The sequence below is a fragment of the Mesocricetus auratus genome, unplaced genomic scaffold, assembly GCF_017639785.1.
Source record: "Mesocricetus auratus isolate SY011 unplaced genomic scaffold, BCM_Maur_2.0 Super-Scaffold_100018, whole genome shotgun sequence".
Classification (NCBI taxonomy): Eukaryota; Metazoa; Chordata; class Mammalia; order Rodentia; family Cricetidae; genus Mesocricetus; species Mesocricetus auratus.
The window spans coordinates 21,611,311-21,636,607 of NW_024429199.1; the positions used below are offsets into that span (position 1 = coordinate 21,611,311).

The 25,297-nt window shown below is 40.7% G+C and overlaps 1 long non-coding RNA gene across 4 annotated transcripts in view; it reads right to left on the bottom strand.

Annotated features, from left to right (window-relative positions):
• Positions 1-281: 281 nt before the first annotated feature.
• Positions 282-25,297, bottom strand: part of LOC110339706 — a 47,696-nt gene continuing 22,680 nt past the window's right edge. For 3 of the 4 annotated variants that reach the window (XR_002381719.2, XR_005869511.1, XR_005869513.1), the window contains exons 4-6: positions 13,058-13,125; positions 10,561-10,641; positions 6,298-7,263 (exon numbers count right to left, since the gene is read on the bottom strand). This is a non-coding gene — a long non-coding RNA (uncharacterized LOC110339706). Of the gene's footprint in view, positions 566-6,297; positions 7,264-10,560; positions 10,642-13,057; positions 13,126-25,297 lie in introns of those variants that run through there. The other variant, XR_005869512.1, reaches the window with a different exon arrangement.

Here is a 25,297-nt window from a genome sequence, read left to right on the forward strand (position 1 = left end):
GGCAGACGGATCTCTGTAAGTTCGAGGCTGGGCTGGACTGATAGCCTCCAAAACAATACAGAGAAACCCTGTCTCGAAAAACCAACAAAACAAAACAAAACAAAACAAAAGTCGACTGGAAAGTGCCTAAACCAGATCTCCCATGTTTTGTCTTCTCTCTCTCTCTCTCTCTCTCTCTCTCTCTCTCTCTCTCTCTCTCTCTCTCTCTCTCTCTCTCTCTCTCTCTCTCTTTCTCTCTCTCTTATCAGCATCAGCTCCTGGAGAGAAAAGGGAAACTCTTCTCATTGTCAAGGGGCTTTACAATTAATCTTTAGTGACCTGAAGCCATGACCTTTACAAACTCTGAAAAGTAAAGGCAGAGACTGTCACAAGCTCCCACAAGTTTCACGACATTGCTCCACGTAGTGTGATTTAAAAAAAAAACTCTGACTTCCAAACACATACAACTGTGTAAAGTGAAACGGTTATTGTTTTAAGATGCTGACATTTGAATAGAGGTGATTGCTAGGTGAGATTCTGGATTCTTCTTTATCTTCTTTACTTTCCAAATATCACTGTGTTACTTCTGTAATGAGAAAACGGCGGTTTGCAATCATTTATACAGTTTCATATGGAAGAGAATGACAACCATTTCAGAATAAGTAGCAAAAGACACCTAAATCCCACTGAGCATACACAAAGAAATGTTCAGTGACAACTGTAAGATGATAAATTATGGGGGGCCTCTCCCCTTTCTGTCTTTATAACTTCCTATAGTGATAACCAGCTATTTTTATAGAAAATACCATTTCTATAAAACCCAAGGGCACAGAGTTTGAGGATCATATCCTCACCCATATCATAAAATATTTATTGTGTTTTACTGCTATTTCATGTCTAGAATTTAATAGACTATAAGACTTTACAGAATAAGCCACCTGGTGCTCAAGTCGATATAATAAAACGCCCAGAAGCAGTGAGGTGACATACCAGGGCTGTTTAATCAGGCTGCATATGCCAGAAGAGTGCAAGGCCTGCTTTAATTACCAGTCATTTGAATTTCTGATAGATATTATGGAGAAATTTAAATCTTGTTAATTTACTTTGGCAGCTTGACAACGGGCTCATTTCCAATCCTTTGAGGGAATTGCAAATCTCCCCTGCTTCGATCTGGGGTGAGGCAGCGTTATTCATACAAGTGTGTGATGGAATGCTGGGGCTGAACATTAGTGAGAACACAGTTTAACGCAGCAGCGGCCCAGCTTATGATTTTTAATGTTTGAAAGCAGCAAAGCAATAAAAAAATCAACTCTGAACATAAAATTTTAGACATGGCCCCAAATCAACATTTATAACCTTTTGAATATAAATATTAATAGTAAAAAGAAATGTAAAATATTGTAAGATAAATACTGTTATAATGGACCCTTCCAAAAATCTCCCCCAAATTCCCTAACTAATAAGAGTAGTTTCAGCAAAAGCTCAACCTCCTCAATTTTATTTCTCTTCGTTTGTTTGGGGAAGAATCATGTAGCCCAAGCTAGCCAGTCTCAAACTCTATGTAGCCAAAGATGACCTTAACCTCCGATCCTTCTCTCCTGCTGGGATCACAGGCTTGTATCACAACTTGGCTTTGCTGTGCTAAGACTGAACATAGAGTTTCAGGCTAGGCAAGCATTCTACCAAGCGAGCTACTTCCCCAACCCTTCTGCGGTTTTACATCGTAAACTCCATGAAGACTAGAAGCTTCTTTTGCTTCATTTTGCCTCCACTTAGGCTCCTGGTTCAGGATTAGGAACATCTGGAATGCTGCTGAACTCCACCTCCCTGGAGCAGACCCAGATGGTGCTCAGGTAACTTCAAAGGGCCCATACAATTTGAAATAAATTCAGAGATGCAACTGCGCATGCTTGGAGACTAACCAGGAAGGCTTTCAGTTTGTAGGAGAGATTTCAAACTTCCAGAATATGGAATCGTCACACAAGCTAAGGTCATGATGACCCCTGTGAATATTTATCAAACACGCATTTTTATCTCCTTGAAAATAAAGTCACAGATGCAAAAGACACATTAACCCCTTTTCTTGTACAAAATACAAATTAATCTTTTTCATGGTTATGGTGTCCACGAGTGGTCCTCTGCGTTTTGGTATGGCCAATACTTTCAAAGGATGATAACAGTGATTAGGATAGGACGATCGTGTTTCCTTTTCAGTCTTTGAAACATAAAATTAAACAAGTAAAACTCAGAGCAGTGGGTGAATAAACTTGATACCATAAGACCTCCTGGAATAAAGTCCTAGCTCTATGATGGAGTGTGTCCAACTATCTCCTCAGCCCTTGTGGTTTCTAGACGCATCTTGATATAGTTAACTGTCTACATATGCTTTGCATTATTCAAAATTGACAACCTGGAAAAGCTGACAACACACAGGAAGGGATAGGCACTGGTTCATCACATCTTTTCATTTTCTCTTCTGAGCCTCTGGTCTCAGAGGACTCTCCGCTAATATAAACACTCAAAGCAGAAGAAAACACTGGCCTCTATCTTCTGAATAAATAAACCAAAAATCAAATACAGATGTAAATAAACCATGCACTTTCATGCTTGGAGACATCCATTTTCTTGCACGATTAACTCAAAATAGGTGAAGTTTAAACTCAATCTGCCAGCTTGGAAGTTTCTGAGGGGTTTAAGGGTGGCTTTCACTTGTTTGGGGTGGGTTGTTGACCTATTTGTCTATTTGGGTACATTCGGTTCCTAAATCAACATAACAAGTTTTCCCATTACCACCTGTTTGGGTTTTTCTTTTGGTTTTCCTTTTTGTTTTTATGAAGTAAAAAAAAAAAAGTGGGACTCCCCTTTCCCTACTGTTAGGACTTCACTGATCACCAGCATCTCCTAGAGAGGCCAACAATGGAATACAAAAATATCAGTTGCTGGTATTTGTGTAGACAGTGGACTCTTCAGCATCCTAACGGATGAATAAACTCTTCAGGATGCCACTGAATCTGTGACAAGGGACACATACAGCCCAGAATGGTCATATAACAAAACAATTTGTAAAGACAAAAACTTAAGACATATATTGTCAATGTTTTCCTAACCCAAAATGCCCAGTTAAGTGATTTTTTTAGTTTCTGAATTTGCTTAGCTAAAAATCAGTTTAGTTATATATTTAAAGCAACAAAAATATAGTTCTGTATGTACATGATAGATGTACCCACCTTACCCTGTTAGCACAAGTTTTTGTCCCATCAGTTGCTCCCAAATAAACACACTGAGGCTTATTATAAATACTCAGCTGATAGCTCAGGCTTATTACTAACTAGCTCTTACAACTTTCTGTTCATCTATGTATTACCATGTGACTCGTGGCTTTATCTGTTCTCCAGCATGTCTTGCCCCCTCTGTGTCTCCTGGCGACTTCACACTCTGCCCTTCATCATCCTAGCATTCTCAGTTTGTCTGTCCTGCCTGGCTACCAGTCATTTGGTTCTTTATTAAGCAATGAGAGTAATATATATTCACAGTGTACAGAAGGGTTATTCCGCAGCACTACCCTGGAAAGAACAAGCCACTAGCAAGCTAGATAACTTGAATGCCAAAGTCATAGGAAAGTCATAAATCTTTAAATAAAATTTCTGTCAGCAACATGGGCCCAAATGGAGTTCATGGTCAAGGTTCTTCCCTGGTTATTTGGGGGGGGGGATAATAAAAGCAAGCACACCAACCAGGCTCTTTAAGGAATTCTGTTGAGTGCTACCTCCTCAAACTCTTGTCAGTTATTTCCCTGGTCCTGACCCAGTCACTTTATGCCGGCTCCTTACTCAGCAGCACCTGCTGCTCATGGGATGACTTTCAGATAATGGGAGTGAAGGACATACATAACACGCATGTAAAGAAATTGCAGGTGATTTCGATGTTATATTTTTGTTATCAATAATGCTTTTCTCTAGACTCAAGGATGTTGCCTGTGGTGCCCAGCCCACCTCCTTATTTTGGTAACTACACCCCCACACCATTCATCTGAGGAATCCATAGTTCCATGAGGTTTGGGACTCTCCCTTGCCATGCTCACCATGCTATATGCAATGGGGGTCTTTGACTTATAGTGAGCCAGGTGGAGTCTTATCTAGAATCCTAGATTGTCACTGAGGTAAAGCCTTTCTCGTGTGAGCCAAAAGTTCTCAGAATGTCATCCCAAAGCTGTCTAGAGTCCTCATACCCACACGACGTGCCTATAAAGCAGTCAGAGAGAATCTGAAGCCAACTAGTGGATTGTTTGTTAACACAAAGTCAAATATACCTGATCCTTATCCAGTACAGTAGCCAATACTGCCACATTTATTCTAGGTGTTTAGAAACTTGTCATTGGTAACCTCCCAGCCAAACATATTATTCTCTCATCCTTTCACTCACTCACTCATTCTTCTACACATTTCTTCAGCAGTTCACTAGATGTCGGCTGTGGGCTGTGTTTTGGTGGAAACTCATAGAGCTTCTCTATATTATATGAAACTGAAAAGTGGGTCAGATTTAAAAAGAGAATGTAATTCTGATCCTGCGTGAGTTTTTTTGTTTCATATTTTAGAGATGGGTTAAAGTTTTCTCAGACAAGACTTTGTACTTCAAGATCATATAGAGATTTGAGTACTGACAGACATACCTATCCCAGAACACATCTTTTAAAATTCTGAGTCTCAGGCAAGCATGGTATCTCATGTTTAAAATTCCAACCCTGAGGGAAATAGAGTTCAACGTCATTCTTGGCTTCACAGCCATTTCAAGGCAAGTTGGAGCTGCACACAAGACCCCATCTCAAAAAATAATAAGAGTTCCGGAGTAATTTGCATTGTTTTTTAGGATATAGAAAAATACAGAAATGCACAAATAAAATTAAAAACACATATGAGTCAGTGACAAGGAAGTAACACTGTTAAAGTACTAGGAAATCCACCCTGAGGATGACTTCATTTTGTAGGCCAGTATGCAGTATGCAGTATGTAGAAATTATCCCTGCTGATCAGTCTATTCCTTTCCCTCTCTTCTATCACAAGTAAACTAGAAGCCAGAGTGGGATGCAACAAAGATGCTTCCACTGGAAATCAGCAGTACTTCGCCATGCCTTCTCATTAGGCACGCAAGTTCTGCCTAACTGACAACTGTCATCGGTCAATTGGTTATGTTCAGCAGGAGATAATTGGAGAAGCTGCCTCAGCTGCTGCCTGAGCCATGGAAGATGACACATGTGAAATTGCCCATCCCAGCGGAGCACAGAGGAGGTACCAGAAACCTGCATCTGTGAAGCTGTGATGCTCAGAAAGAGCTCCATCCTCTTGCCCCCATGTGCAAAGGAAGTCAGCCATCTCTTAATGTGCTCATGAGTCAGTCTCTCAGAGACTGACCTGTTGTTGCTCTCATAGACTTTAAAGACACCTATTCCTGTTTGGACCAATTCAGAATTGACAACGGCAGCATAGTTTGCCAGTTCAGGACTGAGTTAGTCAGTTAATCAGCAGGCAGCTTCTCTCTACACCCAGCATCCTCGTTCTCCTATGGTCCCATCCCTGTGAGAGAGCCAGCCCTGACTGCAAATGGTTAAACAGGCACACAAGAAGATCCCAGCCTTAGGTTCCTGAAGCCACTGCTGAGTTAACTCTGTTTGGTAAACACTGAAAGAGTTAATACACAAAAGCTTTACTAACAGAACCTGGTCCAGGAAAAGTGCTTAATCAGTGTTAGCTGTTCTCATGATTGTCTTCTCTCCAGAACTGTGAGCAGGGACAGTAAATGATCACGTGTATCTGTTACACAACAACAACAAACACTTTTTGAATAAAGCATATGTTGCTCAAGTTGTCTTAACTCAATCCTGGTGCCTTGTAGCCCCGGTAGCTAAGGCTGCAGGTGTATCCCACGGTGACTGGCTTGAGTGATTTCAAACAAAGAACAACATACAATAACCAAAACCATAGAGTATCCCTCTGCAGGTCTTATAGTCTTATTTACAATGTTTGTGTCTGTAAAGCAATTATGGGTTTGTTTCTCTCTGAATGATTCCCAATTCTGAAGTGATGACATCCTGATTTCCAGCTTTGAACATGTATCACAATCCTTATCTTTCATGGTGATGGGGAACCCCTTGTGGTTAAATCCCTGGTGATGTGTGAGGATGTGGCACCTTGCTTTAGGGTATACTGCTTCCTCTTGTGCATGTTCTGAAGAAAACATGAAGAGCAACTGTAAAGACACTGGACAAGGGAGGCAGAGCTGGGAAGGCTTTTGGCAGACTTACAAGAAAAAAAGGGCAACAGGTAAGACTCACATTATTTGTTATTATTCAGTGAGCAAGTGAGATAGCTCAGTGAGTAAAGGTGCTTGATTACCCGAGATCAATTCTAGGAACACAAAATGGTGGAAGGTAAGGACCAGCTCCATGAAGTTGTTGTCAGACCACCACACATCACACATAAACCATGACATTTGTGTTCCCCCACATGTATCATGCATGTGTGATAATAATACATTTATAAATAAAAATAACCAGTCAATAGAATCAGGCCAACAGATGGTACAGATGTTGGGATTAATACAAAGAGACTTTGAAACAACTGCAACAATTCAATGAATTGCTTAAAGAATTCACAGGAAAAGGTTAAAAGAATAGGGAAGCAGATGGGGAAATGCTAGGAAACACAGATACAATTTATAGAAGAAGTTAAGAGAAAAAGAATCAGGAAGAAATAGAAATACTAGACCAAAAGTAGGATATTCAAAATAAATTGATAGCTTTGCATTAAAAGAAGATCATTAATCAGAAAAAAATGAATAAAAGAAGATTAGGGAATTTGAAAACACTGAATACAATTCAAACAAACTCAAAGAAAATAGAAAAGATATTTTAAAAGAAACAAAACCTGAATTACCTATGAAATAATATCAAACATACAACATACATTTTTTTCTACTCTGACAAGGATACAAAAGAAGACAGCAAGAAGCCCACTGGTGAAATCTCTGTAACTTCCCAGTCTTTGTACAGATAATCAAAAGTAACGATGCAAAGATCTAAGAAGGTTACTATTCTAGTTTACTTTCTATTGCCGTGATAAACACCATGAGCAGAAGCAACTTGAGGAAGAGAAGGTTTATGTGGCTTATCCTCAGACCACAGTCGATCAGGAAGGGGTTTTAACCCAAGGTTGTCTGGCTCCACTGTTTCTCAACTGTGATGAGGTAGACCATCGTGGCAGAAGGACATGGTTAAGGGAAAGCTGATCCCTGGTTGGTAGACAAAACAAAAACAGAGAAAGAAGAAGAGATTTGAGACAAGATATCCCAAAAGATACCTCCAAGGACCTATACCCTCCATGTAAGTCCTTAAATAAGGTTTCTACCTTAAAGACCTTTAACCATGAACTCATCAATTAATCTATTGGTGATATTTAAGTACAGAGAAAATGACACCTTACACTTTCTGTGTGACTCTCCATTTAAACTAAAAAATAAAGCAACCATACAATATGCACAATTAGAGAGATTTCTCACTGCTCCTCCAGAGGACCCAACTTTATTCCCAGCAACCACACCAGGAATCTCACAGCTGCTTGTAACTTGGGTTCCAGGGGATCTGATGCTCTCTTCTTGACTCAGCAGGCACCCACATTTGCATGCATGCACTCATACACAATATTAAACAAGTCTACAAAAGACAAGAGTAGGGAACCATGGGGTATAAGAGGGAATGATTCAATTATTCAATTTGTCTCTTTGAATAGCATGTAATAAAAGAGTTATAGTAACTATGGCAGGTAATTGGGCATCTTGTGAAGGGACTAGAGTTCCATCCACAGATTTAGGACTTTGTTCTATAGGTTCAATAAGTTATTTCCCACATACTAAAGGTCTGGTATGATCCAACTGTATTCTTGGGGAATATGAACATAGTTTATGGCTAGAGGTAAGAGTGATTACAATCTTGAGTCATAAAAACACACATTTATAAGAAACAGGACTTTATTTTTTGAACTCTATTTTGGTTTGCTTAACCATTTATTAGTTGAATTGTTCTTTCTTTTAGCAGAGTTCTCTGTCTATTTTGAATTCAAGTCAGATGAGTAGCTACAAAACTAGCCAGGGTAATAAGAAGGTCAAAGACAGACAGCCAATTGAGCTACAAATTTTAGAATATATTTTGAGACCTGGCTATAAAGCTGAACAAAATTAGAATGCAAAGTTAGCCCATCATAGGTATGAAAGCTGATGTAGAAAGGATTGTTTAAACACACACACACACACACACACACACACACACACACAGTCAATTCTAGTGGGGAGCTGTCTTAGAGTATAAGACAAAGCTGAGACTGAGAAGGCAAAGGTAAGATCACCACTGGGGAAGAGAATGGTCAGAGCAGGGCCAGGCCTTGCCTGGAAGAAAAGGCTCCTGCAGTAACCCAGGGAGGAAGCCATGATTCGAACCTGAGATACTGAGAAGCTACACTGAACAGTCAGTATCGGAACATGCAAGGTATTCCATGGTGTGAAGGAAAGATATGCCACACTATGGAGATGGCAGGAGTAGAAAATTATGTTATCATACTGTCTGGTCCTCCAGAGTTGCTGGGACATCAATGATGTAGAAGAAAGAAAAGAAAAGTGATGTCAGCAGAACCAGGACAACTAGGACCCCAAATTCAACCTAAGTAATTACTTCCAGGTAGATATTTAAGGAATTTCAAGAAGTGACAGGTGTCATTTTGAGCAGCAAACCTGACTGTTGGGTCTGATCTTTATGTCCCCTTCAAGTTCAAGACTTTCAGACACAGGAATCTTGCCCTTGCTGCTCCAGTATTGGAGTGAATGTGACCTGGGATGACCTGGGATGACCTGGGATGACCTGGGATGACCTGGGATGACTTGGGATGACCTAGGCTTATTTTACATCTTTGTCCTTCTTGCTGATTCTGAGAAGTACCTGCTGTATTTCTTATAATTTCTTCTCATGTTCTCCCAGCACCGTGGTGCTTTTCTCCTTTGTCTCTAGGTCTTGTCTCTAGTCCTGTACATATGTGTCTGTTAGTGTCCATAACCCCAGGTCAGCCTTGCCTACTGCTGTTGTATAGGACTCCCCCCCCCAAAAAAAAACCTTGGCAGTGGTGTGTCACAAAGGTCACAGTGACAAGGTTCTTCCAGGTGGGCATCTGATTGACTTATATTTGATGCTCTGACCAGCTAAAATTCCATGCTACTTACCCTCAGTCGATTTTATTGTGCTGTACTAAGGGGAGCCCGCCACCACAATCTAGCTGAAGTGAGTAAATACAAGGAGAGGGTTTAAGCTTTTGAAAGGTCAAGAATGGATGGGGAGAAAAGAAGAAAACAGCAAGCAAACCAAGAAGTCAGCACTATTTGCCCATAGGCTTCCCACTGAGCCTTTCAGAGAGCAAGCCACTCAGCAAAGAAAGTCATCTTCTGAATAGTACATGACTCTATTGTTTTATTCTCAGGAATGTTCTAGTATAAGGCAAAGAAAAAAAATTTCACTTATCCCTGACTTTATTAAGGTTACTATTGCTGTGATGAAGCTACTTGGGAAGGGAAGGGCTTATTTGGCTTACTTATTCTGAGTCACTGTCCATTGAGGGGAGCCAAGACAGGAACTCAAACTAAACCGGAACCTGGAGGCAGGAACTGGTGCGGAGAACTTATAAGACTGTTGCTTACTGGCTTGCCCCCCATGGCTTGCATATCCTGATTTGTTATAGAACCCAAAACCACCAGGCCAGGATGGCACCACCCACAATGGGTTCAGCCCTCCCCTACCAAACACTAATTAAGAAAATGTCCTGTAGGCCAGCCTACAGCCCAATCTTATGGAGGCATTTTCTCAACTGAGACTCCCTCCTCTCTGATGACTCTGGCTTGTATGAAGTTGACATAAAACTAGCCTGTGCAATCCCTAAAATAAAGAAGAAAGAAAGAGGACATTGAGTGGGTTAAAAAGTAAAAGGCACTTGAAATGAATGACAGAAATAAAATTAAAACTCATTGCTTTGGTCTCATTTGTACAACATGTTCGAGCATGAACGTATTTATAAAATCCTATCATAGCTACGGGCTCTTTTTGGGATACCTTTAGAAGAAGAGCATGAAATGTGAAGCTCTCTGTGTCATGAACTGAGCAGTCTGAACTGACAAAGTAATGAGTGTTCGACTTGAAATTACAAAGCACTAGTTATCCATCTGGCCACATCCTCTGCTTCCAGCACTGAAAGGGAGTTCTTGGCTTCCTTTTTAAATACCCCTGGGAATGCCTTTCCCCACTGGTGTGATGGCATAGAAATGTGAGATTCTCCACTTCAGATTCTCGATGGGTGAGACACTGAGTAAGAAAGAAAATGTGAAATTTGGAAACGTAAACAAAGCCCCCAGGAATATAAATTAGTGTTTAACTGAACTTCGATAGCTCTGTTGTCCACAGTATTCAAAGACCTCTTAGTAGAAAATGAAAATGTCCAATTTGGCAGACAGCTACCTTCAACTAATCTTTTTTTTTAACTTAAGAACTAAAAGTACCTTTTCTTAAATTTAAATCACAGTTTTGGTTGCAGCAGTAGAAAATCCAGGGTTCCTTGAATAAAAGCAGGGCTGGAGAACCTGATTTGGAAACCAAGAAGTGAACAATGGTTTCCATTAGAAAGCAGGAATTTCATTTCAAATCATAAAGCAGTACCACAATAAATATAATCACAAATAACAGATCCTATACAATATGGGAGAAAACAAGAAGAAAAGTCAGTTAAAATGGTTATGTCTTTATAAAGTTTATGATTGGATGAGATGGGAGCTATAGTGCTCAGCTTTGTAATAAACATAAAGTTGTTGCTGTTTATTTTTTCTTTCCTTCTCCTTTTTGCATTATATGGTTCCTTTAGTGCATTGAGCACAGGCTTTGTGGAGTTGTCCAAAACTAATTAACTGATGTCCCTTACTGAAGCCAAAGCCTGCTTCTCATTTCTATAGTATAGTCAGCTCTCTTTGTCCTGACAGCCCTGGCTCACAATGAATTAGAAAAGGCTACATGGTATTGTGGCACCCAACATGCTACAGTGATTTCTGTAGCCAAGCCAGAGCAGCTCCTCTCTTGGAGCTAAAGAACATGATCGAGAAAAAAAAATAATAATCATACATATTATCAGAATAATTCCCTTTAGTAGCTACAGCTGTGTCATTTGGACATTTTGGTCCCAACAAATAACAATAATCATCTGTATTGAAAAAAAATCTCTTTGGGTCAAACCACTTATGTCATCATGGGGAAAATGCCTAGTGTTTGTGATGAGTTAGTAGAAAAATCGTACCTCTGCCACTCCTGGATTTTCTCATCAGCACTGAAATCAGGTTACTCACTTCAATTATGTGGTCAAATTTCAGAATCCCCATTCCCCATAAAACAGCTCTTTCTGGAGATAGTACTTCCTTTACCAGCATATGTCTGAAGATCTTGGTGAAGAGTACGTTTTGATACTACCTTGAGCATGTACCTAGGATGTAACCAAGCAAGACACTCCCATTGGATCACTTTCTACTCCCTGTTGCTTGAAATTTAAATACACTCCTGTAGTCTAACCTTACAAGTGGTTTTATCTGGCTGGATCATGTGAGCCAGTGTTGACACCAGATTTGATTGACCAGTCAAACATATTTTTGGAACCTCGTAGCCACTCTGAATGTAAAATAGCTGGTAAACGATAAAATTTTAAAAGTCAGCCCAATGCATGGTTATGCTTCTCCCTACTGGAAAAGCACAAAAGCATCTCCAGTCAAACACCAGCACTGCACTTTTCTAACAACTCAGTCAAGTCTGCACGTTGTTACAACTGGAAGCTTTCTCAACTATGCTGTGACCTCATGATCTATCCCCAGTACAGGCTGGGATTCGACTCTAGGTTTTCTCCTAAGCAAAGGAAGTATAAGACAAGTAGAAAACAAATTTCTTCTTTTAATATGATTTCAAGTGTAATATCAGTAGTCTTCAAGGAAAAAAGAATTGTCTAGTCAGGTCATCGAGAGGTAGACTGCCACCTTTGGGAAACAGAGAGAAAAGTGTCTAGTCAGGTCAACGCGGGGTAGACTGTCACCTCTGGTAAACAAGAAAGAAGAAAACCGTCTAGTCAGGTCATCAAGAGGTAGACTATTGTTGCCGAGCGGTGGTGGTGCACGTCTTTAATCCCAGCACTCGGGAGGCAGAGGCAGGCGGATCTTTGTGAGTTCGAGGCCAGGCTGGACCGATAGCCTCCAAAACAATACAGAGAAACCCTGTCTCGTAAAACCAAAAAAAAAAAAAAAAAAAAAAAAAAAAAAAAGAGGTAGACTATTGCCTTTGGGAAACAGAAAGGAAAGAACTGTCTAGTAAGGTCAACCAGAGGTAGACTGTTGCCTTTGGGCAGCAGAGACTTCACATGGTCTGTGGGAGTTGCTCAGATGCCTGAGTTTTCTCAAAGTTCTGTCCTACGACCCTAGAGCACACTCTCTTCTGATCAATGCCTGCATTTCCATGGAGGTGACACAGATAGGGACGGTGTTATTCAGTTGTACTATGGTACAAACTCAGTTTCAGTTTTAGCTACTGTAGCCGTATGCTGAGAGAAATTAATTCTTTCATCAAGGCTACAGGCTATCCCTGAATTTCAGTCCATGGCTTAAACTGAGAAGTTAGAGATGTCAGGCTTATCATCCCCTTTTTAAGCCATTCAATATTATCAGAAGTGTGCAGTTATCAATTTTAATATCTTTCATAGTGTTTATATGGTGGTGACAACACAGTCAACCACAGCCGTCTTCTCCTCAATGGACCCTTGATTACAGATGTCCCTGGGTATTTAATTTGATATCTGATCACTGAAAGCTCTATACAATTTCATTTCTACCCAAGAAAAAAAGACACTCATTTCTGTTTTGCCTCAAATTGAAAAACAGTCTCCAATTCCTCGTGTTTCCTTGAAATATTACCAAAAGTCTTACTTATTTGTAGAAATCTATGAAAACTACAGCAAAGAAAGGGTGTACTTACAAACACTAGCTCTGCTGTTCATCAGCACATTACTGGAGTGTCCATCTCCTTGGGTATAGGAAGTCACTCTAGAAGAAAAAGGTTATAGGCAGCAAACAAAACTAAGATTTTTATTACAGCATCTAAGAGCAGTAATAGAACCTATTAGTTTGGATTGAATAACAAGCTACATTAAAATATCTGGGCAAAGCTAATTTGGTTAATAGCTGCAGTAGCGAGATCAGACAAGCCCACACAGCAGGTCAGCCTGTTGAAAAATTAATGCTTTTGCTTTTAGCTGTAAGATCACCTTTCTCCATTCCTCCATTTTAGACTGTGTACAGTATTTATATCCTTGACAATGGGGAAATGAAAGGTTGTCAGGAAAGTGGATGTTATTGTCCTGGTCAGTCTTAATTGTGATCTTGGTGCAGCCTAGAGTCATCTGAGAGAAGAAATCCCAATTGACAAATTACTAGATCCCATTGCTCTTTGAGCTTATTGGGTGGGTTGCTAATTGATATAGGAGGGTCCAGTTCACTATAGGCAGTGCCATTCTTAGGCAGGTGGTCCTGGGCTCAATAGACGGGCATCTAGGTTGCTTCCAGGTTCTGGATATTACAAATAATGCTGCTATGAACATAGCGGAACAGATGTCTTTGTCATATGAATGTGTATCTTTTGGGTATATGCCTAAGAGTGGAATTGCTGGATCTTGTGGTAGACTGATTCCCATTTTCCTGAAGAATTTCCATACTGATTTCCAAAGTAGCTGTATGAGTTTGCACTCCCAACAGCAATGAAGGAGTGTTCCCCTTTCACCACATCCTCTCCAGCATAAACTGGTGTTTTTAATTTTAGCCATTCTGACAGGAGTAAGATGGTATCTCAGAGTAGTTTTGATTTGCATTTCCCTGATGGCTAAGGATGTTGAGCACTTTCTTAATTGTCTATCACTCATTTTAGATTCCTCTATAGAGAATTCTCTATTTAGTTCTGTTCCCCAGTTTTTAATTGGATCCTTTGGTGTTTTGGAGATATGCTTCTTGAGTTCCTTGTAAATTTCGGGGATCTGTCAGATGTGGGGTTAGTGAGTATCTTTTCCCATTCTGTGGGCTGCCTTTTTGTCTTGTTGACCGTGTCCATTGCCTTACAGAAACTCCTCAGTTTCAGGAGGTCCCATTTATTAATTGTCTATCTTGGGCTGGAGGGATAGCTCAGCCGTTAAAGGCTAGGCTCACAACCAAAAATATTAATTGTCTATCTCAGTGTCTGTGCTACTGGTGTTATGTTCAGGAAGCAGTCTCCAGTACCAATTCATTCAGGGGTACCTCCCAATTTCTCTTCTAACAGGGTCATTGTGGCTGGATTTATGTTGAGGTCTTTGATCCATTTGAACTTAAGTTTTGTGCATGGTGATAAACATGGATCTATCTGCAGTCTTCCACATCCCAGCATCCAGTTATGCCAGCACCATTTGTTGAAGATGCTTTCTTTTTTTCCTTGTATAATTTAAGCTTCTTTGTCAAAAATCAGGTGTTCATAGATGTGTGGGCTACTATCAGGGTTTTCAGTTCAATTCCATCAGTCTATTTTTGTGCCAATACCAAGCTGTTTTCAGGACTATAGCTCTATAATAGAGGTTGAAGTCAGGGATAGTGATGCCTCTGGAAGTTCCTTAATGTACAGGGTTGTTTTGGCTATCCTGGGTCTTTTGTTTTTCCATATAAAGTTGAGAATTGTTCTTTCAAGGTTTGCGAAGAATTGTGCCGGTATTTTGATGGGGATTGCATTGAATCTGTAGATTGCTTTTGGCAAGATTGCCATTTTTACTATGTCAATCCTACCTATCCAAGAGCATGGGAGATCTTTCCATTTTCTTGTATCTTCTTTAATTTCTTTCTCCAAAGACTCAAAGTTCTTGCTATACAGGTCTTTCACTTGTTTGGTTAGCGTTACCCTCAAGATATTTTATGCTGTTTGTGGCTATTGTAAAGGGTGATGTTTCTCTGATTTCTTTTCAGTCCATTTATCGTCTGTATATAGTAGGGCTACTGATTTTTTTTAGTTAATCTTATATCCTGCCACTTTGCTGAAGGTGTTTCTCAACTAGCTGTAGGAGTTCCCGTGTAGAGTTTTTCGGGTCAATTATGTAAACTATCATATCATCAGCAAAGACTGAAAGTTCTTCCTTTCCAATTTGTATCCCCTTAATCTCCTTTTGTTGTCTTATTGCTCTAGCAAGAACTCCAAGTACAATATTGAAAGTGGACAGCCTTGTCTTGTTCCTGATTTTAGAGGAATCCCGTTGAGTCTCTCACCAATTAGTTTGATGTTGGCTGACGGTTTACTGTATATTGCTTTTATTAGATTCAAGTATATTCCTGTTATACCTGATCTCTCCAGGACCCTTATCATGAAGGGATGTTGGATTTTGTCAAAGGCTTTTTCAGCATATAGTGAGATGATCATGTGTTTTTTCCTTTGCAGTTTGTCTTAGTGGTAGATTACATTGATAGATTTTTCGTATGTTGAACCATCCCTGCATCCCTGATCTACTTGATCATGGTGGATGATTTTCTGATGTGTTCCTGGATTCGATTTGCCAGTATTTTATTGAGTACTTTTGCATCAATGTTCATAGGGGAAATTGGTGTGTAGTTCTCTTTCTTAGTTGTGTCTTTGTGTGGCTTGGGTACCAAGGTAATTATAGCCTCGTAGAAAGAGTTTGACAATGAACCTTCTGCTTCTATTGTGTGGAACACTTTGAGGAGTATAGGTATTAGCTTTTCTTTGAATTTCTGGTAGAATTCTGCACTGAAGACATTTGGGCCTGGGCTTTTTTTCTTTTGGTTGGGAGACTTTTCATGACTGCTTACATTTCATTAGGGGTTATAGGTCTGCTTAAATTGCTTATCTGTTCTTGATTTAAGTTTGGTAAGTAATATCTATTCAGAAATTTGTCCATTTCCTTTAAATTTTCGAATTTTGTCAAGTACAGGTTTTCAAAGTATGACCTGAAGATTCTCTGGATTTCCTCAGTGTCTGTTATGTCCCTCTTTTCATTCCTGATTTTGCTAATTTGCATGTTCTCTCACTGCCTTTTGGTTAGTTTGGATAAAGGTTTGTCTATCTTGTTTCATTGATTCTTTGCATTGTTTTCTTTGTTTGTTTCAACTTTATTGATTTCAGCCCTCAGTTTGATTATTTCGTGGAGTTTACTGCTCTGGGATGAGTTTGCTTCTTTTTCTTTTAGAGCTTTCAGTGGTGCTGTTAATTCTCTAGTGTGACTATTCTCCAGTTTCTGCATGTGAGCACTTAGTGCTATGAACTTTCCTCTTAGTACTGCTTTCAAAGTGTCCCGTAAGTTTGGGTATGTTGTGTTTTCATTTTAATTGAATTCTAGGAAGTATTTAATTTCTTTATTTCTTCCTTGACCCAGTAATGGTGCAATTGCATGATGTTCAATTTCCATGAGTTAGTAGGGTTTCTGCAGTTTGTGTTGTTGTTGAATTCTAACTTTAAACCATGGTGACCCGATAGGATACAGGTCGATATTCCAATTTTTTTTTGTATCTGTTGAGGTTTGCTATGTTGCCTAGTATGTGGTCGATTTTAGAGAAGGTTCCATGTGACTCTGAGAAGAAGGTATGTTCTTTTGTGTTCTATAGATGTCTATCAATCCCAATTGGGTCATAACTTCTGTTAGTTCCTTTGTTTCTTTGTTAAGTTTCTGTCTGATGGTCCTGTCTAATGGTGAGAGTAGAGTGTTGAAGTTTCCCACTATAACTGTGTGAAGTCTTACATGTGATTTGAGTTTTAGTAATGTTTCTTTTATGAATGTGGGTGCCTTTGTATTTGGTGCATAGATGTTCAGAACTGAGACTTCTTCCTGATGGATTTTTCCTGTGATGAATATGAAATGACCTTCTTTATCTCTTTTGATTGATTTTAGTTTAAAGTCTAATTTGTTAAACACTAGGATAGCTACACCAGCTTGCTTCTTGTGTCAATTTGATTGGAAAAATTTATCCCAACCCTTTACTCTGAAGTAATATCCGTCTTTGGAGTTGAAGTGTGTTCCTTGTATGTAGCAGAAGGATGGATTCTGTCTTCGTATCCATTCTGTTAGCCTGTGGTTTTTTATAGGCAAATTAAGAACATTAATATTGAGGGAAATTAATTCTTGTTAGTTTTTGATTTGGTGGTGGTGGTGGTATTGTTTGTGGATTTACCCCGCTTTTTCTTTTGGCTTTTAGTAAAGCGGGATTATCTATTGCCTATGTTTTTTTGAGTATAGTTAACTTCCTTAGGTTGGAGTTACACTTCTAGTACTTTCTGTAAGGCTGGATTAGTGGATATGTATTATTTAAATCTGGTTTTGTCATGGAATATCTTGTTTTCTTCATCTATAGTGACTGAAAGCTTTGCTGAGTATATTAGTCTGAGCCGGAATCCGTGGTCTCTTAATGTTTGTAGAATATCTATCCAGGACCTTCTGGCTTTCAGAGTTTCCATGGAGAAGTTAGGTGTGATTAGGATAGGTTTGCCTTTATATGTTGCTTGGTCTTTTTCCTTTGCCTTTCTTTATTCTGTATGTTTGGTTTTTTAATTATTTTAATTATTATGTGCTGAGTGGACTTTTTTTTGTGGCCCACTCTATTGGTGTTCTGCAGGCTTCTTGTACTCTCATTGGCATGTCTTTCTTTATTTTGGGAAAGTTTTCTTCTATGATTTTGTTGAATATGTTTTCTGCCCCTTTGAGGTGGGTTTCTTCATCTTCTTCTATACCTATTATTCTTAGGTTTGGCCTTTATATGGTGTCCCATATTTCCTGGATATTTTATGTTAGGGATTTTTTGGACTTAAGATTTTCTTTGGTCGATGAATCTATTTCTCCTAGTGTATCTTCAATGCCTGAGATTGTCTCTTCCATCTTTTGTATTCTGTTGGTTACACTTGCACATGTTTACCCATCTTTTTTAATTCCAGCATTCCTTCAGATTGTGTTTTTTTAATTGTATCTATTTCAGCTTTCAAAGCACTGTTTGAATTGTTTCTTGCAATTTTTGGTTTGTCTTTTCTTCCATATCTTTAAAGGATTTTCTCATTTCCTCTTTTAGGGTGTCTATCATCTCCATGAAGTTGTTTTTAAGTTGTTCTCTTCTGCTTCATCTGTGTTGGGATGTTCAGGTCTTGCTGGTATAGAATCCCTAAACTCTAGTGGCGTCATATTGGTTTTTCTGTGTCAAATAGCATCTTCCCATCCCTTCTTCCAGTGGGTACAGGTGGGGGCTCTTCCTCTCCTGGTGGGTACCCATCCAAGGTTCTCTCCTGGTGGGTGCAAGCAGGTTGAATACTCTGATGGTTCTCAAGGTGGATGCAGGCAGGTCAGAGGCACTCCTTCTCCCAGTGGGTGGGAGCTGGATTAGGACAGAGCCAGTAGATTTGCAGTCGTTTGGTGAGTTGGGGACAATTCAACCTGCTTGTAGTCCCCAGGCAAGGAGATCACAGAATGCTCTCTAATCTTGGAGAAAAGCTCTAGGCCTCTTATTCCTTTGGGTTCTACATTGGGTCTGCTCAGTGTCTCCACAGAGAAGAGAGAGAGAGAGTCCTGAGCTCAACAGAAAAGTTAGACAAGCAAGAATGAGTGAATGAGCCATGGAGCAAACCCCAGTGTCTGCTTCAGGTTTCTGCCTTGAATTCCTGCCTCAACATCTCTGGGTAGAGGACTGTGACCTGAAAGTGTTAGCCAAATATACCCTTTCCTCTTCAAGTAATCATTGGTCAGTGTTTTATATATGTTCAAGTCACACACAGTGTCTCAGACCACTTCCTGTTGCCTGATGATCAAGATATAAAACTCTTAGCAACTTCTCTAGCACTATGTCTGATTGCATGCCACCATGTCCCCTCATGACGATAATGAAATGAACCTCTGAACTGTAAGCCAGCCTCAATTAAATATTTCCCTTTATAAGAATTATTGTGGTCAGGGTGTCTCTTTAAAGCAATAGAAACCATAACTAAGACACTGCCTTTCTAGATTACCTGGATTTTAGTCCCGTCACTGACATGGCAGTATACAACTATCCCTCCAATTCCAGGGATCTAATGCCCATTTCTAGCCTTCACAGGCCTCAGAGCTGTCATCAGAGCAACAGAAATGAAATAGGTATCTCTTTTAAATTGACACATTCCCTCCTAGGGACCAAAGAAGCTCATAAGACTCAGGAAGTTACTGAAACAAGTAAGACTTGGGAAGTTAATGAAACTTACAAAGCTCAGAAAGCTACTGAAACTTATATGACTGTAGAGGCTAGTGAAATTTACTAAGCTCAGAAAGTTACAAAAATGTCAAGGTCCGTCTGCAATATCATAAAAGCAGTAAGAAATTTGTGGAGACAGGAGCCTTTCTAAATAGCCAAGCTGCCTGTAAATTGTACAGAAGACTCTTAGGCATGCAGCTTTTGTGAGTGAGTCATTAGTCATTCTGAGGTGGGTTTTTCAGCAGTGTAGATGCCCTTGAGTAACAGATATTCTTATAGGTAACTAACCACAATAAAGTCCCTGGTTCACCAAGCTAGACTGATCTGCCATCAGTGTTTTACCTAGTATGAGTAAACATTTCTTCATGCATTACCAGGAAAAGTCACAGAGCCAGGGCTCTGTGAAAAGGAAACTTTTTTCTCTTTTTAAACTTATTTTTATTTTAATGTATGGATGTTGTGTCTGCATGGATGTCACTTGTTTTTAAATCGCATGCCCCATTTGGTTTGTTTCAACTTTTAATAAAGCATGTTTTTGTCAAGATGGGAAAAAAAGATGGCCTACTTAAACTCAGGCAAACTACTTTTGCAAGTTGATCAAAAATCTTTTTGGTAAAAAGAACCTCCTTGTTAAAGTGTCTCAAGACTACATTTGTTAGAAGTAAAGCAGCCCCAATCTAAATCAGGACAGAAAACTGGATTTCCAAGTTGCAGAAAAAGACTGAGTGATTTGCTTCATTAGAATGGCAGTTTTAACACGATTTTAAAGCGACATTTTTAAAAGGCTAGCTTGTCTCATTTTCCATTTTCTACACCCACACTCTCCTCTACAAAACATGTTCAAATTTAGTCAGCACAACTTTGCCCCCCTTTATACCACAGCAGACAAAATGAGGTTTGTGATTATCCAATCATAGTCAATTGTAGTGAGATACAGCCCAGAAGACAAGACTAATAACACAGCAGTAATGGTATAAAAGGGATTGTTGTTGAGAAGCACACAAAGAACATCTACAAGGTCATATACAGATATATGACCTTGAGTCACCTCACCTGAGAAGGGAAGCCTATGTTCTCATGAGGCTGCAAACTGAATCACCAGTGAGATATTACCACACACCCATCTCCCAGAAAGGTCAAAATCCTGAGGATCAACAACACTAAATCATGGTAGGGATGAGGAACGCAAAGAGCTCTCATTCTTCGCTGGTAGAGACACAAATGCTACCGCCATTTTGGAAGACTATTCCCAGTTACCTCAAAAATGAAACATTCTTGCCATTTAACTCACCAATCCCACTTCTCAGTAGTTCCCCTAAATAAACTGAAAATTTGTCTACAGCAGAAAGTGAGTATGTGTGAATGTTTGTAGCAGCTTTACTCATAATTACCAAAAACTTAGAAGCCACCAAGTGTTGCTTTAGTTGATGAATGAATAAATAATCACTCAGACAAAGGAATATTATTCCACACTAAAAAGATTGAGCTAACAAGTGTGGAGAGGAGGCTGCACATCCTACCATGTGAATATTGCTATTTGTATATGCTAATTCATGAGCATTGGGTACTATCTGAATCCCAGGGAAACCAAGAACATCTCAAAACAAAAGCCAGACCCTGAGCAGGGCCTAAGGCCACTGAAGAACAAATTTGGCTTGGACAGACGATTTCAGACCATAGAGAGACTAACACTGAGGAGAAGGTAAAATAATCGCTATTACATGCAACAGCAAGGATGAACTGAACACATGATGGGTGTGTATGAGGACAGTCATCAGTGACTACAGAAGGAGACAAGACATGAGCAAACCCACATTGGATCCATACATGTCTCCTAGGTCATTAGACAGCGAAATGTCCTTCCATCAGCTTGCTCAGCAGAAATGGAAACAGCAGGGAAAAGGGTGTCTGACTGCCCAGATTCTTGTTCTGCCTAGGGAAATGCCTAACTTAGCAGATATTCAAGGCTCAGTCTGAATCAGAGCCTGTCCTTTCAGAGTAGGAGTTCATACCAAGCATCTCCTCCAGCCACATCGTGTTCCTGGTAATCTGAATGAATCTTCAGTTTTATCTAACCAGTCAGCAGTGGTTGGCCCAGTTCTATCAACCTGTAACTCCAAAATTATTTTCAGGGCCCCCTATATGAACAGAGATCCACACAGACCCCAGCTCCATCTATTAATCACCTCCAAATGGTTCGACTCAAGAAAAAATCTTCGGTTCTGTGCACACCATCCTGTGAGAGAGCACACCATCTGCTGAAGTTTCTGTGGGCCCTGCAATGAAATGTGACTTGCTTTCTAATTTTTTTATCCTTTCTCCTCTCCCTGAATCAGGATCTGCAGCTTCCTCACTGATAACAAGCAACCAAGACTCACCCTCCGTATAGTTTGAGGCCCAGTGATTAGATTCCAGGTACAACCACCACAAATACAGCAGCGTGTTGTCTATAATGCAGAACACCCTCTCAATATCAGCATCTGCATATATTTTAATGCAAACATTTCAATATAAGCAAGAAGTACTCTTCCCCAGTGTAGAGATTGGAGTGTTCCTCCAGGACTTTCTAGACCATGTTTGGCATAGTCTCTGCTCCTCCATTGAACAGAGTTTTCTCCAGTCTCCATGGACCTCAGTCTCAGCAGAAACTCCTTCTCAACCTAAACCCTAGACAGTTCCTATGACTCCCTTTGCCCTCCGGGAATCCTGCTATTGTTGCCTACCCTGTTTTCCAGGGCTGCTACCTGCCTACGTGCTACAAAAATATAGCTAGGAAGACTTACAGGTGCTTCAGACAAGGTTCCATTGGTTTGGTAGAGTATCCCATTTCCCACTCTTATCATTCCACAGACATGAGGTGGGGGGAAGTGGCCTGGACAGCAACCCTTATTCTGGGGTCTTCATCAAGTATGGCTATACTTCATCTCCAGCCCCAACTATAGCATTGACCCTACCCCAACAGAAACAGATGCAAACTTAACACACCACACAGCAGAAATTCCTAAACCCAGCAGTGCCTCCTGGTCCTGCTTGCATGACTTTGAAATTGACCTGATTAGGGTAAAGGGGAATAAGTAAATGACAGACACACATACAGAAAGGCTAGGTTTGAATGGGCCATGAACTCTGATGAGACACACCAGCAACAGTCCAGAAACTTAGCATATTTATTGTATACAATGGGATCTGGGAGGAGGCGGTCAGCTAATCTCAGGAGAGAATCTCTGTAGGGGACAGGTTGCAGTCATCTGGAAAGTTGACAGTTTTTATACACACTGTCAACATCCTTACTGTGACCATGCCTACAGTGAGGCCCTTGGCATGACCACGCTCATGTCAATAAAACATATTCATTCAAACAGGACTTCATCTGCTCCCCACATCCTGGTATCATATACTGTTCTACCATATTACACAGGATGTCCCCTGGCACCTTCCAGTATGGCCCTGCTCTGTTTCCTGTGGTTCATACTGTTTGGGAAACTCCAATCTCCGCCCTCAGGGTGCCAAATGGCTGCCCCTCCCCTGGAGTCGCCTCAGTCCAGACTCCACCCCCTAAAAAGCCCACCATTGTCAGTTCCACCACCAGAAGACATTAAAAGCCCCCACCTCTGGATTCACCTCATGGTTCCTGGTTTTCTGTTCCCCTGGGGCCACCCAGGAACACTTTGCTCAGATTAAGTCTGGATTTATTGACTCGGTCTGATTGGCTTATTGTATCAGCAGTGGCAGGTTTCCAGTAACTGGGGATGTATCTGATACTCTTCAACTTGCCTTCAGGCCACCAATCCTGACACTACTGCCACCTTCCAATTGTCCCTTCAGACACATTCTGACTTCCCCCATGGTAAGTCACACTCCCAGACCTATTGCCATCGCCTGCAATAGGATGGGTATTTTCTTTTTTTCTTTTCTACTTCTGTGAAGACACACCATGACTGAGATAACTTATAGAAGAAAGCATTCCACTGGGGCCTTGCTTACATGTTCAGAGGTTGAGTCCATGACTGTCCTGACGGGGAACATGGCAGCAGGCTGGTAGGCATGGTGCTGGAGCAGTAGATGACAACTTACATCTTCTCCACAGGCAACAGGCAAACTGGGTCTGGCTCACCCCCGGTTACACACCTCCTCCAACAAGGACACACCTTCTTATCCTTCCTAAACAGTTCCACCAGCTTAGAACTGCACATTAAAATGTGTGAGCTGATAGGAGTCATTCTCATTCAAACCACCAGAATGAGTCAGGACATCCTCAGTTGGGTCAATGACTGTGGAAGCTATGGGTGTCTTGTGCTCACAGGTAAGCACTTAGGTGAATTGGATTACACTACACTAGGACCTCCATATAAAGTGGGGCCAGTCCTTGATGAATTAGGCTACGCTGAATGCCTCTCCCCTCCATTCCTACAATACAGCAGTCTAAATTACCACCCGAACAAACCCTTCGAACTGTGAGTGGGCCAGCACTATTCTATGGCTTGGGTGCCCTGTACAACAGGTGTCTAGGACAAGCCCAACTGATTTTCCTGAAAATCACTGATAGTTTCCTCTTTCTCAGGGGTAACTCATTTTGGACAATAAATGACGTCGCTTCGCCTGCAAGACAGGCTGACCGAAGGCAGTGAGAGGAAAGCAGGACTGGAAATCTCCAGAGGAGCAAGGCTAGCAGAATGTTAGCTCTCAAGTACCCGTATACCCAGAAATGAGCCCAAGCAGGACTATAGAGTGATTTCTGACTGTTAGATAAAAATCCAGCATTCCTCAGGGGCCTGTGAAATGGGTTTCCTACCCCCCAAGAGTCATTTCCCTTGCCTCTGTCTAGCGGAGGAGTACCATGGACCTGAGGATTGCATATCAGAGTCCATGCCAGTCTCCCAGGCTCCCCCAGTCTCTACTCACAAGTTCCTGCTATACACTTAAGCCCTCACACTAGCCTCCTGGACCTTCCCCCCTCACATCCCAGCTCTCTTTATACCCTGCTACCATTCTCTATTTCACTGGTTCTCAAAAACATCCAACCCTTTAATACAGTTCTTCATGCTGTGGTGACCCCCAACCATAAAATTATTTCTGTTGCCACTTCATAACTGTAATTTAGTTGCTACTGTTATGAGTCGCAATGTAAGAATCTGTGTGTTCTGGCGATCTTAGGCAATGCATTGGAAGAGGTTGTGACCCACAGGCTAAAAGAACATGCTGTCTACTGGTCTCTCTTGTTGTCTCGCTTCCCTAGCTCTGGTCATGTCCACTCTACTTTCTCTCCCTGCTCTGGATTCTTCCAGATGGCTCTGGATATTTGATCTCTCTGTTATCACAATAAAAAACTTTCCCCCAATAGATCTGCCATTTTGGGAGTTTCTTTACTGTCTCCCTTGCACACACAGATGAGTAAACACAGAAACAGAGGTTCATTTGCAGTAACTTCCTCCTGTGATAATAGAAACTGAAATGCCCATTATTGGTGGAGTGGTGCCTTAAAGATGTCAAATGCCTTCCAGCCACCCCACACCCCCAATACCCCTCCCAGCCCCCAGGCAGTAGCAGGTTTTAGTAGTAATCACAGGGCAAGGCTTGCTGTATCCTCAGTCCTGACACAAATGCCACTTTGTAACAAGTTTTCCTTTATACCAGAAAAATCCCTTCAAGAAGCCTCTGGGTTTTAGAAGTAAAGCTATTTGTGCAGAGTGGGAGTTTCCTTGGTGTAAAGTGACCTGATTGATCACCCAAACCAGATTAGAGCCAAAGGAGTCTTACTTAACAATAGGAGAGTGTTCAAAAAAGAAGATGACATAAAGGCCACAGTGGTTAATCTGAAGGAGAAAGCGGACACACAAATTCCCTTCAGGATTGAGGTGTATTATAATGAAAGGGTCTCAAGGCCATGATCGCCCTCCAGGTGGATGGACAGAATTAGGTAGAAACAACACAATATACATCAGTTATCTAACCACCCACTGGGACTTAAAGGGGAGAGGAGGCTTCCCAGAAA